Source organism: Myotis nattereri, assembly GCF_964212035.1.
Source record: "Myotis nattereri genome assembly, chromosome: 12".
Lineage (NCBI taxonomy): Eukaryota > Metazoa > Chordata > Mammalia > Chiroptera > Vespertilionidae > Myotis > Myotis nattereri.
In genome coordinates this window covers 74,225,340-74,240,507 of record NC_138087.1, presented here as the reverse complement: position 1 = coordinate 74,240,507, position 15,168 = coordinate 74,225,340, and the positions used below count along the sequence as shown (strand labels likewise).

At 41.7% G+C, this 15,168-nt stretch overlaps 1 protein-coding gene and 1 pseudogene across 2 annotated transcripts in view; both read left to right on the top strand.

The window, feature by feature from the left end:
- The window catches only part of DENND1A (DENN domain containing 1A), a 465,733-nt gene that overhangs the window by 329,914 nt on the left and 120,651 nt on the right, over nt 1-15,168 (top strand). The window lies entirely within an intron of this gene.
- On the top strand, nt 11,459-11,971 carry LOC308528180 (S-phase kinase-associated protein 1-like; annotated as a pseudogene). The gene has a single exon. The product of its transcript is annotated as an S-phase kinase-associated protein 1-like (transcript).

Genomic DNA, 15,168 nt, shown 5'->3' with positions numbered 1-15,168 from the left:
CTGCAGCTCATTTATTTAGGCCTTTCTTGCTCTCTGACACGCCTCCTAGCAGTTGCCAGGCAACTCTGGGAGTAGCAGTGTGTGTTAGGGATTAACTAGTTAGGGCTGGGGTCCTTTTTGGCAAGAAGGGGATAAAAGACAAATGATTTTAATTGCTAAGCCAAGGATCCTTTCTCAGCTTGGTGGAAGATTGCAACTTGTGGAGGATGTGGGTAGCAGTGTGGTTCTTGAATTTGTCTTGAAAGTTCCCCTTTCTCCTGGCTATGCAGAACAAATGAATTTTAACAAGAATCTTACTTTTACTTCTCCTTTGTTTAAAACTATGTCATCATGAAATCTGAATATGACTAGCTCGCCGCCGCCCTCTCTTTGAAGACATTTCATAGCACAGTAGCCTGAGTTTTAAAGAACTTTCAAAAATAGACTATGAAATTAGAAATTTCATCCCTTTTTCTGTTCAGTTTCTCATTTCATAGCTCATGCTACCTGGATTCATCTTAAGACAGTGCATGTGAAAGTGTATGTTCCCATGTTTGTCCGCTGCAGATCCTTGGTAAATGTTAGATCAGAAGGCAAAACGGATGGCTATTGGTACTTTAAGATGTGTCTTGTTCTGTGCCAGCGTCTGAGAAGGCCAGTATAGATGGAGCATCTGCGATTGTTTATTCAACAAGCTCATGTGGTGCTCTCTGGACCAACCTGCTGGCTGGGCATCCCCAGGATGCGTAGAGCACAGCCCTTGCCCTCAGAGGTGAATGCTGGGCTGGGGGCAGTTGACAGCCAGCCAGGGTGTCTGTGAAGGAGGCAGTGCAGGCAGCAGCCAGCTCCTCCAGTCTGGCTTGTTCCGTTCACCCCCAGAGGCCTGGCTTCCAGCTTCAGCTGTGGGTCTGCTGGCATCACCTTCCTTACAGCCCCTGATTGTGTACATGATTCTGCTGAGTCATATTTATCCACCTAAAACCCCTGGAAGACAGAGAAGTTAAGATAAAAGCAGATTGATAGCCTGGCTTTCAAGCATGAATGGGCAAGGCTGTGTTGGAGCAGGTCAGGAAACACCATATATATCTGTCTCCTGGTTGAGTAACACCATTGATCTCATGATTTAAAAAAAACACAAAACTTTTTATCTGTGATTTTAGTGTAATAAACAATAGGAAAATATTTCAAAACTAGAAAAATTAAAATAGCACTATAGTCACACTGAACTAACAAAAGTACCTCAACTAACTTTTGTATATTCTCTTTAATTATTTTTCATTATGCAAAGTGTTTATATAGCTGCTATCAAATCTAAGTTAAAAGTGTGTTTCTCCTCATTTAACATGACATATGCATTTTTACATAGCTGCATACTATTTTATCAAGCACAGCTACCATAATGGCTATAACCACTTTCTCATGTTGGACATTCAGATTATTTCCAATATCTAGGAATTATAATCAATATTCCACTAGACATCTTTATGAATAAAGCTTTGAAATGTTATATTTCGAAGCCTTTTGAGTAGAGTAATACAAGTCTGTGTGTAGGAGCCTGACTGTGGGTGCCAACTCATTACAACGTGGTAGGGAAGCAAATTTCCTTTGAATCAGCCTCGGAGCAGCTCAAAAAATGGGAAGAATGAAGAGCCTTCATGGTGCGCGTTCCCTGCCCGCCACCTAGGCCAGCAGTGGACACCCAGGATGCATATGAGGGACATTACTCATTTATCTGTGCCTCCATCTGGTGCTAAAGGGAAAAGGCGGTTTGAGGCATCTTAAAACAATAGGTTCTGGTGCGTGTGCCTCCACACAGGCTGGGAAGGGCAGAGCTGGGACTTGAATCCACATCTGTCCTGGAGCCCATGCTTTTTGGTCTTTTTAATTGTAGTAAACGATATACAACATAAAATGTGCCATCTTCATTATTGTTAAGGATATAATTCAGTGGCATTCATTACATTCACAGCCCTATATGACAGAAACTCTATATCCATTAAGCAATAACTCCCCATTTTCCCTTCCCCAGCCCTTGGGAACCTCTACTCTACTTTCCATCTCTACGAATTTGCCTATTTTAGATGTTTCATATAAGGGGAATTATACCATATTTGTCCTTTTGTGTCTGGCTTTACTTCACATAATGTTGTCAAGGCTCATCCACATTGTAGCATGTGTCAGAACTTCATCCCTTTTTAAGTCTGAATAATATTCTAACCTTATGGATATACCACATTTTGTTTATACCACATTTTGTTCATCTGTTGTTGGACATGGGCTGTTTTCACCTTTTAACTATTGAGAATAATGCTGCTGTGAACATTTCTGTACACTTACCTGTTTGAGGGCCTGTTTTCACTTCTTTTGGGTGTATACCTCTAAGTGGAATTGGTGGGCCATACAGTAATTTCATGTTTAACTTTTTGAAGAACCACTGAATTGTTTTCCACACAAAGCCCATGCTGTTTTTAAGTGATCAGTAGTGTGTTTGTGAAGCATGGCTATATACCTATGAATGCTCTGTGGGAAAGTTTGTGAAAGACTTTCTTATTTTCTAGTTTATTTTGGGCAAGCAGACAGGGAATTATAGGCCAAAACCTACAGGCCTACCTAACAGATGCATTGACAGCAGGAGTCTATGGACTAGAGAGGGGACCATTTTTTCATGTTAGTATTCATCCCAAGTTAAGATCATGTCCTGGGAATGAAGCAGGGATAAGGGGAGGTGCTCTCACCACTGGGGACCCATAGCTATGTAGCTCTTAAATGGCTAAGGAGGCCACCAGGTGTGTTGGAAAGAGTATGGTCTTTGGATTCACTTGGGTTTTAATCCTGGCTCTTGTCATCGGCCAGAAGATGGCCTTAAAGTCATTTGACCTCTCTAATCCTCAATTTTTCATCCCTAAAATGGAAATAATGCCAACCTTGTAGGACTATTGAGAAAAATAACAATAGTCATGTAAAAGTCAGCACAATGTTTTTCTTGGTAGTAGATATCAACTAAATGATAGTGACCATTCCTGGATGACAAGAAGGTAGCTGAAGGAGGAAGAGCAGGAGAGAGAGACTGCCACGTCCTGGAACAGTGGTGGCCATACTTGTCAGCAAGTGTCAGACTCCCCGAGACCATTCAGAAACAATTAAATTCTGTCCTGTTCGTTCCCGTTCTTTACTGTGAGAGTTTGTCTTCTATCTCAAGTGATACAAAAAAGATCAGTAAGAAATCACATATTAATCCCTTCAATATTTATTTGATATTTATTTATTCATGTTATTGCTCACCAGCACTTGCAGGCTAGAGGGGGTGGTAGGTACCAAGAGTTTAAAATTAAGAAATGCATTAGAATCAGTTTTAAAAATGCACAAGAGAAAGTATCATTGAGAATCTTTTTTTTCTATTTCATCAAAACATTTTTGCTTATTAGGATAAGAGGACCATTGTTCGATATTGGCACCAAATCTCCACTGTCCACCTCCCTGGGACACTGATGTTGCTCAGGAACAGTTTGAGAGTCCTGGCACCTTGGAGCCACACAATGAATGATGGCTGAACTGAGAACCATTGTTTTAGAAGTAGACTGACTACCCATAAAAAGTAGGTCCTTAAGTGAGAGATGAGAACTGGCAGGAAATACACTTAAACAGGATGATCAAGCTGCACCGAATGATTTCAAAGAGCATCACGAAATGTGATGAAAATTAAATTCTCCTATGTTCTAAAATACTTGAAAAATATTACAGTTAGTGTATCTTAGACTATCCAGAAGGAATTCTAGGCTTTAAATTCTAAGAATTTTTTAAATCCATTTAATAATCTGGCTGCTTTCCTACTTTGTTCCCATAGGTGGGACCATGTTTTGTACTCCTTGGTATCCTTGACATAGTCAGATATTAGTAGGTGCTCATTAAGTGCGTGTTGAATGAATGAATGAACAAATGAATGATACTCGTTTTCCCATGCTATGCATCAGAAAGACTGGTGGTCACATTTCAGTGTTGTACAATATCGATGCTTAGTTTTTGAAAAAAGAAAACATCCACAGCTTCACCTCCGAGCATGAGAAGAGTAATCTGACACAAACACCAAGCGTGAATATATAAATGTCAAACAAAGGCACAAAAGGCAGCATGGTAGCCAGTTAGGATTGAAGAGGATCGCCCTCTGTGAAATCACCATGGGCAGTAAATATTCGGTTCTAGTTAGGAAAGGACAACACACAAGTGCATTAATGGAGTAAGCTGATCCCGTTGTGGCTGCTTTAAATACTGTATCTTTGTGGAAGCTGTAGCAAAGGGAAATGGTTGCTGTTTCTGGTGTTTTAAGTCGATGATATCACTTTAGGGTCTTCTACTTTTTCAGTGAGACTCTGAAAAGGAAACCTTTCTGATCCATTTTCAAGCAGTGATAACATGTACATGTGATGACTTCAGGTACATGTGAGCCTCTTAACAGGATTTTGCCTTATTCTTTCTTATACCCCAGCCATAGTAGAGATGCAGGAACAGAAGGTAGAGTGAATGGTGGGTTTGTTCCATGGAGGACATTGTGGAATTTATGATGATTAGAGGATACAATTATAAATTTCCTTCCCTCTACTCCCCATTGAGCATGCATCCACACTGATTTTTTTTATGGGGTGTGTATACATTCTCAGAAATAGACAGCTACATCACATCCAGTCTTATGCTACCCTCACAAAGAAATGGAATCTCGCTCCAGAAAGGGGTGGAGTGTGCTGATGACTCGTGTATCCTAGTGGCTGAACCTGATACATAGAAAGTGCTCAATAATTATCTGTGGAGTGACTGAATTGATAATAGTTCTTAGTTAGAATGTCTTTAATTATTTGGGAGCTGAAACACAGCTTTATTAAATAAATCATTAAGACTTGAAGTCATAAGGAAAAGAAAATAATATGAAGCACTTATTATATGCTAGACTCTACATATATTCCCTTATTTGATGTTTATAGTCCTCATATGTAGAGCATAGTGTAGCCCCATTTTACTGAAGGGAAACCAAGGTGAAGAACGGTTATGTCACTTTTTAAGAAGTGGCAGAGCCAGGATTTGAACCTTCCATCTGCCTGATTCTAGCAACCACGCTCTTTCCTCTGACCACTTGCCACAATGGTGATTACCATATGGTCCGTATTGTATACAGTTTCAGGGCATTTCAGAAGAAAACTGAGCTGGTTTCCTCTTAGGAGTCAATGTCTCTAATCTGTGCAAATGTTTCTTGTCTTGAAAAATGCAGGTTAAACTAACATCATTTATAAACTATTTTGCAAAGGGGAAATGTCAACATTTTAGATATCTTTTTTTAAAACATTCCTTTAATAGATCACTTTAATTGCTTAATATTTTGTTTAAGTTTTTGACATTTATGGTGATAATTGGATGAAAAGTAAACCGCTTGCCAGTGCAGCCCTCCCTCCTCTTTTCCTGGGCTGACACCTAGTGGCGAACTTTCTCATCGCAATGTTAATCCTGGTGCAGAACTTTCTTCAGTGTAGTTGTTTTTAAATTGATTTTAGGATTTTTTTAAAAACCCAGTTATTGGCATCACAATAAAAATAGCTACACTAATATAAGGCTAATTTATTAGGGATCATCATAACAAGGGAACTTGATTTGATTTAACGAATTTTAAGTCAATTATAATCAAGCTTTGATAGCAGAAAATGAAACATATTTAAATCCTGGGGTATTTGTATCCCCACAAACCTGACCTCATGACCACTGTGCTGTGGGCACTGGTTTGCACACACTGACAAGTAAGATTCGATCACTGTTCTTAAGGACAGTGTGAGGCTGAGCCGGAAAGCAATCAGAGTTGCACCGAGGTGTGGTAACTGCTGTAGCAGAGTGCTGTCCAGGCATTGACATCCAAAGGCAGAAGGGATCACTTCCGCCAGGGGCCTTGTGGGAAAGTTGCATTTCCCCAGGAGCGGGGGCAGACAGGCAAGGGGCGTTGAAACTACATGGCATGGTCGGAGCTGTGGCCGGGGCACAGAGAAAAGGCGTGTGTCCAAGGAGGAAGTGGAGAAGGGGACGGCTCCAGGCCAGGAAAGGCCTAGAGGGCCACGGGAGGGTTTCAGCACCAATCCCATAAACCAGCATTTCTAGAACAGTGTTCCTTAAAATATTAGATCCACAAGATGTTACGTTTTCTGAACACGTAAAATTTGGGATTGTCATATATTGCATACTATAACTTTTCTCTTAGGTATTTAAATGCATGTTATTGAAGCCCTGCTATAAAGAAATCTAGTTAACTTGGTTTAACCCAGAATTTTTCAAAAGCCTTTTCTCCCCAGACTACCTATTAACATTCCATGCATCTCCTACTCCTCCCCACAGTTTGGGCAATGCTGCTGTAGCTGAATGAGTATGATGAATTTTTCTTGCTCTAAGGCCATGGAATTAGGATACCAACTGTGTTCATTGTACCCGTCTCGTAGCTATGAACCTCAGAAAAGAAAAGCATGTCTCTTTTCCAAAGCATTTCTTATCTGGCCAGTCAGAGGTTTGTAGCCAACAAGTGGTCTTGAGACCTAGAGCCCAGCCACCACTTAGCTGTCTCAGCCCAGGACCACAGGCGGCCACATGGCCCCCTTGGTCCAACAGCTTGATCAGTGTATTAATCGGGATATAACGAGGACAACAGGAAGTCCTTCTGGTGTTTCCAAGAGAGAAAATAATTCAAGGAAATGGTTATTCAACTGATAGAGGGAGGAGCTGAGAGATAATCCAGAGATGAGCAACAGCAGTGGTGGTTTCCTGGGTCCAGTGCTGGGTCACCTGACCACAACTGGAACCTGTGGGCCTGTGCAGTGGGCGCACGAGCCAAAGAGGAGGCAAACCATGCTGGACAATACCCCAGGCAGGGAGTCAGGAGACACACTCAGCTTCTCCTTTCCATCTTCCTCCTCACCTATCACCAGGGGCTCCTCACACGTGCCAAAGCAAGCAGGAAGCCAGCTGACCTGAGAGCCCAGGGAACTTCTATCCAGAACAGAGCAGGGTGGGTCTAAGATCAGACAGGCTCGGAACCGGATCTCAGATATTAAGGCTCTTCCGTGACACACATAAACGCAGGTCAGTAATAAACAACATGTGAAGTTAAAAGCTCCCTGGTGTATTGCTAAACCCGGTGCTAATCTGGACTCTGCCTCCTCTCAACTGTGTGACTCCAGGCAAGTTACTATACCTTTCTGAACCTTAGCTCCTCAATTGTAAAATAGGAAAGAAAATCTCTACTTAAATGATGCCTTCACAGGGCTCCCTTGACATATACTTGGCTGGTTCCTATTTTATAATGAAACAAGAGCAAGGTATTTAAAACTTTTTGGGCTTAGCCTGGAGCTACCAGGAGTGTTAGAAATCCACAGATGTTGATTGACTGCTTCAAACTTCAGTGAATTGGCAAAGTTTTATTAGGTAGCAATTACTATCTAGTATGTGTCTAATTTCTTATCTTAATATATTCACTTCCTGGGGGCTTGGAATCCGGGAAGCTTGTAAATGTGCAATGGAGTATTCAGGTGTTAGAGAGGTACTTCACATGTGTTGTAGTCACCCATTCACTGCCGGCTAAAGAAACTGGAGTTCCAGGAGAGCTGCTTCTTAAGAGATGGGAAGCCTTGGAAATCACTTTCTCTCAGAACCACAGACTTTTCATTTGTTATATGGGGATAAGAATGCCACTCTCACAAAATTATTTTTAAAAGTCAATGAGATGGCAGGCATGAAGTCCTTGTTCTCTGGGAGGCAGCTTCCCTTTTGTCAGTGAATGCCCAAGTCACCAACAGTCACAGCCCAGGGAGGTGTGGCAGGATTTGGGGAAGCCTTTTACTGGAGATTATTTATGTTTGGTTTGCTGTTCCCTGTTAGTGATGTGACCTGGCAGATCTCCGCTCGCCCTGTGCTCATACATCACAGTTCACTGGCATTATTCATACGCCATTTGCTTAAGACTTTCTTCACCCAAGTTCCTACTGTGATACATTTTTACTCTTATCTTCACAGCATTAAAAATGGTCTGTAGGTTTTGAGGGTGTCCTGAGCAAGTCAGTGGCAAGCTTAAACGGTCCTTATCTATTCTTTGAAGGGGAAATTTTATCCCGAGTTAAATAGTTTTATTCTCATTTGATGAGTGTTACGCAAAAGAGGTATGTAAAGGAAAAAACCCAGTATCTATTGAACCCTTACTTCTTGCCCTTTATTGGTTAAGTGTGCATGGTATTATCCCCAGCTTGACAGATAAGGAACTTAAAGCAGAGAGGGTTGAAACAGTTTAAATCAACTTTGAGTAAGCATTTACCAAGACCCTACCTACTATGCCAGACACGGTTCTAGGTGCTCGAAGACTCAGCAGTGAAGACAACCAAGTTCCAGCCCTCGAATCCCTTATATTCTACATCAGGGGTGGGGAACGTCCAGCCCACAGATAGAAGGCCCGCAAAATCATTTGGCCTGGCCTTGCCAAGGCATTAGGGGTGAGTTAATTAAATGTTTGACCAAATATAGCGGGCTAATTTTTAAGTTGATAATTTTGTATGGCCCTGGAATCCTATATAATAAAAGCATAATAAGCAAATGGACTGAATGGTGGAATGACTGGGCATTAGAGGGTGGGCTGGTGAGCAGGCAGCTGGCGTGAGGGAGGGGACGTTGATCAGGGGGTAGGGCCAGCCGCTCGCCAGCCGGTGCCGCAGTCCCCTGATAAGTCCGCCTGGTCGCCTCCCGCAGAGGAAGGCCAGACTGAGTCTTAGGCCTGCTCTGGAGTGGGCCTAAGCTGTCAGTCACACATCCCCTGAGGGCTCCTGGACTGGGAGAGGGTGCAGGCCCGGCTGAGGGGACCCCTCCTCCCCACCGAGTGCACAAATTTTCATGCACCAGGCCTCTAGTGATGTTATAAATATCTAAATGGCCCTTGGCAGAAAAAAGGTTCCCCATCTTTCTTCTAGGTAGACACAAAGAGGAAACGGAGAGGAAAGTCAACATAAAATGTTCCAGGTAGCCCAGGAAAGGGATAAAGAGAACCCCCCCCAGATGAGTGGGTGCTGGTAAGAGCTGGAGCCAGGATTGAGGGCCTGGTTTGTCTGCCTCTAGAACTCGTGTTTTTTCCACTGGCCCCAGGCTGCTTCTGGTCCTCGTTGGTGGTGGTTTCCATCATCTAGTCAAGAAACATGAACTCTAAGATCTCACTTCTTTGTCTGGGTTTGGTAATTCAGTGTGTCAGGGTGGTAACTTTGCCTTCCTAGGGAACAGAAAACATTTTTCTGCACCCCCTGCAGTCAGCAGCATGTAGCTGTCTTTTCCATCTCTCCGGTTTCCCAGACACATTTAATCTGGATGCATCTCGCTGCCTGGACTCAAGCCCTTGCCCTGGGAGACCATTCTGCCCTAGAGAAGGGTCTCTGTGACTGCTGGGCTCAGAGGAAGTCTTTGCCTCTTATCTCTCCTGCCAAGAAGTGGTGTTCTAGGTAGCAGCTTATGGAATCTTAATATCTGTTTCCTGATCATTAGTATTCAGTAAACCAGTTTAATTCCGTAAGTACTAGTAGATACTGGGCACAGAGAGACAGATCCAATATGGAACCTGCCCACAGGAGTCAGGTAGACCTGGGTTCTACTTTTCCATTTACATAATTTTTTTTTTTATTTTTATAATTTTGAGTAAGTTAATTAACCCATCTGTGCTCTAGTCTCCTCATCTGTAAAAGAGTGAGAACAGATGTGATCTATCTCATAAGCTTGTGCAGTTTAAATGAGATAATACAACAAGTGCCTGGCACATGGAAAGAACTTAATATTAGGTGGGGGTTTTTAAAAATAATCTTTATATTTTAGAGCAGTTTTGGGTGCCGGGAGCCGGTCCATCCTTGCTGTTTCAAGGGACCTGGCATATATGGCATACTGTTCTTAATATGTTTGCTCACCTTCTTGGCACTATGTGTTTTAACCAAGGTCACCTCTCTGAGAAAGGTTGTTTCCCCAGGTAGGAATTTTCCCCTGAAGTTAGGGAGGGAATAAAACCCCTTAACTAAGTGCCAGGCAGGTAATTAATCACTTTAACTATGAACAATCATGCTTAAGCTACATAATCTTTACTCCCTGGAATGGAGATAAGAAACGCCCTAACCTTTGGAATAGAGATTGATAGGATTGGAATCAACTGGTATAAATACAGATGTAACAAGACAACAGGACACAGAACCTAGACACAGAACCTAGAGACAGAAGAACTTCGCTGGAGGGAACATGGCAAAAGATCCTGGACAGAAACTGGAGACAGAACCTAGAGACAGAACCTAGCGAGAGAACATGGCAAAAGATCCTGGACAGAAACTGGCCATAGAACCTAGAGACAGAACCTAGCGAAAGAACATGGCAAAAGATCCTGGACAGAAACTGGCCACAGAACCTGGATACAGAACCTAGCAAGAGAACCTGGCTGAAGAACCTAGAGACAGAACCTGGCTACAGAACCTGGATAGAACATGGCAAGAGAATCTGACTAGAACCTAGTGACAGAACTTGGTTGGAGAACCTAGACAGAACCTGGCTGAAGAACCCGGCTACAGAACCTGGACAGAACCTGGCTGGAGAACCTAGCGAGGGAACATGGCTACAGAACCTGGCTGGAGAACCTAGCAAGAGAATATGGACACAGAACCTATAGAACATGGCAAGAGAACCTGACTAGAACCTGGTGACAGAACTTGGTTGGAGAACCTAGACAGAACCTGGCTGAAGAACCTGGCTACAGAACCTGGACAGAACCTGGCTGGGGTTGGACCCCAGCATTTAGGTTCACAGCAAAATTAAGGAAAGGTACAGAGATTTCCCATATACCTCCTATCCCCACCCCCATGCATAGCCATCCCCTTTATCAACAGTATTTGTTTTTAAATATATAAAAAAATTCTTTAATTTAAAGCTGAGCTTTCTCTACATTCTATCCTATGAGGCAACAGTATAGATATGAAGTTTTCTTTTTCAATGTTAAGACAATATGTGTATTTTAATTAAAAATATAGTAAGAATTCTCATCATGACATTATTTACAAAGAAATGTTGACATTCAGTCTTTACAATATTTCCCACTCGATAGGTAATTATACATTTTTAAAGATCTTTCCATTATAAAACTGAGAAAGAAAACTGCCTTAATCAAATGAATGGCATAACGAATTGTTAAGACCGATACTGCCCAGGTCAAGAACTAGAGCTTCACTACTCACCCCAGAAACCCCTTCCATCAAAACTCTTTCTTCTGCCAAAAATAACCACCATCCTGACTTCCATATTTTTTTAAAAAGTTTCATTACCCAAATGTTTATCCGTAGATGCTAGAAGTTAGTCTTGGCCGTTTGAAAAATGATACGGCTTGGCGGTAAGTGGCCTTGTTCTCCACCTTCTTCTTTGCTTCTGCTGACACTGCCCGGCTCTCTCCTTGAGCCCAAGCACCATGCCTTCAATTAAACTGCAGAGTTCTGATGGAGAGATATTTGAAGTTGATGCTGAAATTGCCAAACAATCTGTGACTATCAAGACCATGTTAGAAGAGTTGGGAATGCGTGATGAAGGTGGTGATGACCTAGTTCCTCTACCAAATGTTAATGCAGCGATATTAAAAAAGGTCATTCCGTGGTGCACCCACCACAAGGGTGACCCTCCTCCTCCTGAGGATGATGAGAACAAAGAGAATCGAACAGATGGTATTCCTGTTTGGGACCAAGAATTCCTCAAAGTTGACCAAGGAACACTATTTGAACTAATTCTGGCTGCAAACTACTTAGACATCAAGGTTTGCTTGATGTTACATGCAAGATTGTTGCCAATATGGTCAAGGGGGAAACCCCTGAAGAGATTCGCAGGACCGTCAATATAAAAAATGACTTTACTGAAGAAGAGGAAGCCCAGGTACACAAGGAGAACCAGTGGTGTGAAGAGAAGTGAAAAGCTGTGCCTGACGCTGTAACACTGTAAGGATTGTTCCAAATACTAGTTGCACTGTTCTGTTTATAATTGTTAATATTAGGCAAACAGTAGACAAATGCAGCAGCAAATCAATTGTATTAGCACAGTGGTTCTCAACCTTCCTAATGCCGCAACCCTTTAATACAGTTCCTCATGTTGTGGTGACCCCCAACCATAAAATTATTTTTGTTGCTACTTCATAACTGTAATGTTGCTACTGTTATGAATCGTAATGTAAATATCTGATATGCAGGATGTATTTTCATTGTTCGCGACCCACAGGTTGAGAACCGCTGTCAAAATATTGTCTTCATTGCATGTGTAGTTTGGGTACAGATTCCAAACCTATGGCTGAGTTTCTTCCAGTCTGATCAAAAGTATCTTTTTTCTTTGCTCTGAATAAACCTGAAGTGTGGGTTCTCTATAGAAAGTGGCATTTTGGGCTTTCCCCCTTTTTTAAAGCGATTTCTGCCTAGTTTATTGCCCCGTTAACTTTAGTGTCTTTTTAAAACTTGGCATTGTAAATAAAACCTGCAAAAGTTTTCTGGAATAGAAAAAAAATGATACGGCTTTTAATTATCTTTTAACTTATACATTCCTCCTCCACCCTTTCATTTCATTACAATTTACTTGTTGAAGAAACCAGGCCTATAGTTTTCCTAAGTGTAGGTATTGCTGATTGCATAGTCATGGTGCCTTTCACCATATTCCTCTGTCCTTTGTATTTCCCTCTAATTGGCACTGGATCCTGAGATTGGTTAGACTCAGGTTGAATCTCTTTGGCAAGACTGCAGGTAATATTTTTTATGACTATAGGAGAACATAGCAGGTCTGGTTTGCTGACTTTTAATAGCCCATGATGCTTAATGCCTATATTTGTTTATCCGTTGGGAGTCACAAAATGGTGATAGAGTTCTAAGTTTATCATTTTTTTAAAATATATTTTTATTTATTTTAGAGAGGAAGGGAGAGGGAGAGAGAGATGGAAACATCAATGATGAGAGAGAATCATTGATCAGTTGCCTCCTGCATGGCCCCTACTGGGGAACGAGCCCACAAGCCCAGGCATGTGCCCTGACCGGGAATCAGACTGTGACCTCCTGGTTCATAGGTCGATGCTCAACCACTGGCCAGGCTCATTTATTGGTTGGATCTATAATAATAAAAGCATAATATGCTAATTAGACCAGACAGCCAAATGACCTTCCGGACGACCTCCCGGATGAAGCCAGGGCTGCGAGGGCCGAGCCCCTTGCAAGAATTTTGTGCATTGGGCCTCTAGTATTTTTATAAAGAGACACTTTTCCTCATATACTATTTTATTACCCAGTGTTACAGTTCATAAAGCAACAGCAAGAGAAAGGCTTCATTCCCTTTACTTACCAGTTTTTAATATAATATAATTAGTTCCCTATCATCTCTCAATGTGATAATTCTTTAATATATGTATTATTATTTAAACATATTTGATGGGTTTGGGTTCATTGAAATTACTGTTATTGAAACTCAAAGTGTCCCATCTTTGGCTGGTGAGAACTTCTTCAGGTTGGCATCTGAGTACTTTTGTTTTGTGTGACCCCACTTGTTTTTGATAGCTCCCCTGCTGCCTGATATTACAAGCTGCTCCAGGCTCATCATAGGTGTTTCCTGTCCCCAAACCTGGAACCAGACATTATTTCCTCAGGAAGCGCTGGTTTCTTTTGGTGAGAAATAATGTCTCAAGACCAGAACCTGGGTGTGAGGATACTCACTGGCCATTGTTTCTGGGCCTTTGTAGTGGACAGAGCTGGGAAGTACACACACACACACAGATACAGATACATACACACGTATACATAGTACTTCACATTCAAGACCACAGAGCTTTTATTTAACCTCTTCTCCACTACATTTACATTTCCTTTCTGCCATCCTCAGAATGCTGGTCCTCAAGGGCACAGACGATATTGGCATTAAAATATTCCATAATTATTCATTTCTCTTCATACACAGCTGCCTCAGTAAACAATTACAGAAAATTTTGTAACCCTTTTTCCATCTTCTTTCCCTATTCTCCCCGTAACCTCAGATTTTGTCTAGTTGAACAGTAATTACATTGCCAGAACATACAGCCATTGTACACATGTGGAAAAACTTTAGGGAATGAGAAAAATAATTGAGGATAGGAGTTAGTGAGAAATAACTGGGGAAAGGAACAGTAGAGGGATACCAAGTAGAAATAACAGTAGAGGGATAACGGTAGAGGGATACCAAGACAATGCAATGATAATGTCTGTTCTTTAAGTTGGTGGTAGGTTCACAGATGTTTGTTTTATTATTATGCTACAAAAAACAATGTCAATATGTGCAGTCTTTCATGTGTAAATATAAATTATATTAACAATTAAATGAAACTCAGTAGAATTACAAAATAGTGTTAATAATTTTCCAGATTCTGCCCTAACCGGTTTGGCTCAGTGGATAGAGTGTCAGCCTGCGGACTGAAGGGTCTCAGGTTCGATTCTGGTCAAGGGCATGTACCTTGGTTGCGGCCACATCCCCAGTAGGGGGTGTGCAGGAGGCAGCTGATTGATGTTTCTCTCTCATAGATGTTTCTAACTCCCTATCCCTCTCCCTTCCTCTCTTAAAAAAATCAATAAAAAATATTTGTAAAAAATAATTTTCCAGATTCTATAATTTCCTAATATTATATTTAAATTCCAGCTCAGAGATTGCAAGGTCTAGACCCCTCTAGTCTAACACATTTCATACTTCTGAAGGATCTAAAAATGTGGCTTGACCCAGTATGTTGAGGGTCTGGATTTCCTCAGGGGCCATGCAAGGGGGATGTGGCTCAAGTTGAATGTAAGTAAACAGTCTTCCCCAGGTCACACATCCTATTCTAAAACCTACCTGACTGCATGCATCCCACAGCCACCAACCATAGACTCCAAGTGGTTTGTCCTTCTGGCCTCCATTACATAAAGCACAGAGATGGCAAGGCAGGAATTCAGGCTCCAGTGTGGTACCATTTCTTTCTCTGTCATTTAGAGGAATAATGAGGCAATCTCTATTGTCTAGTAAAAGAATGGTATTATAATACTATTTCTTACTATCTATTAATTAGAACCGTCCTGTTCTAAACCTCAGGATGCCAAAGGATTATGGAATGTTTCCATAGAATCCTTAGCCATGTTTTAGGCATGCTAAGGAGAGTGA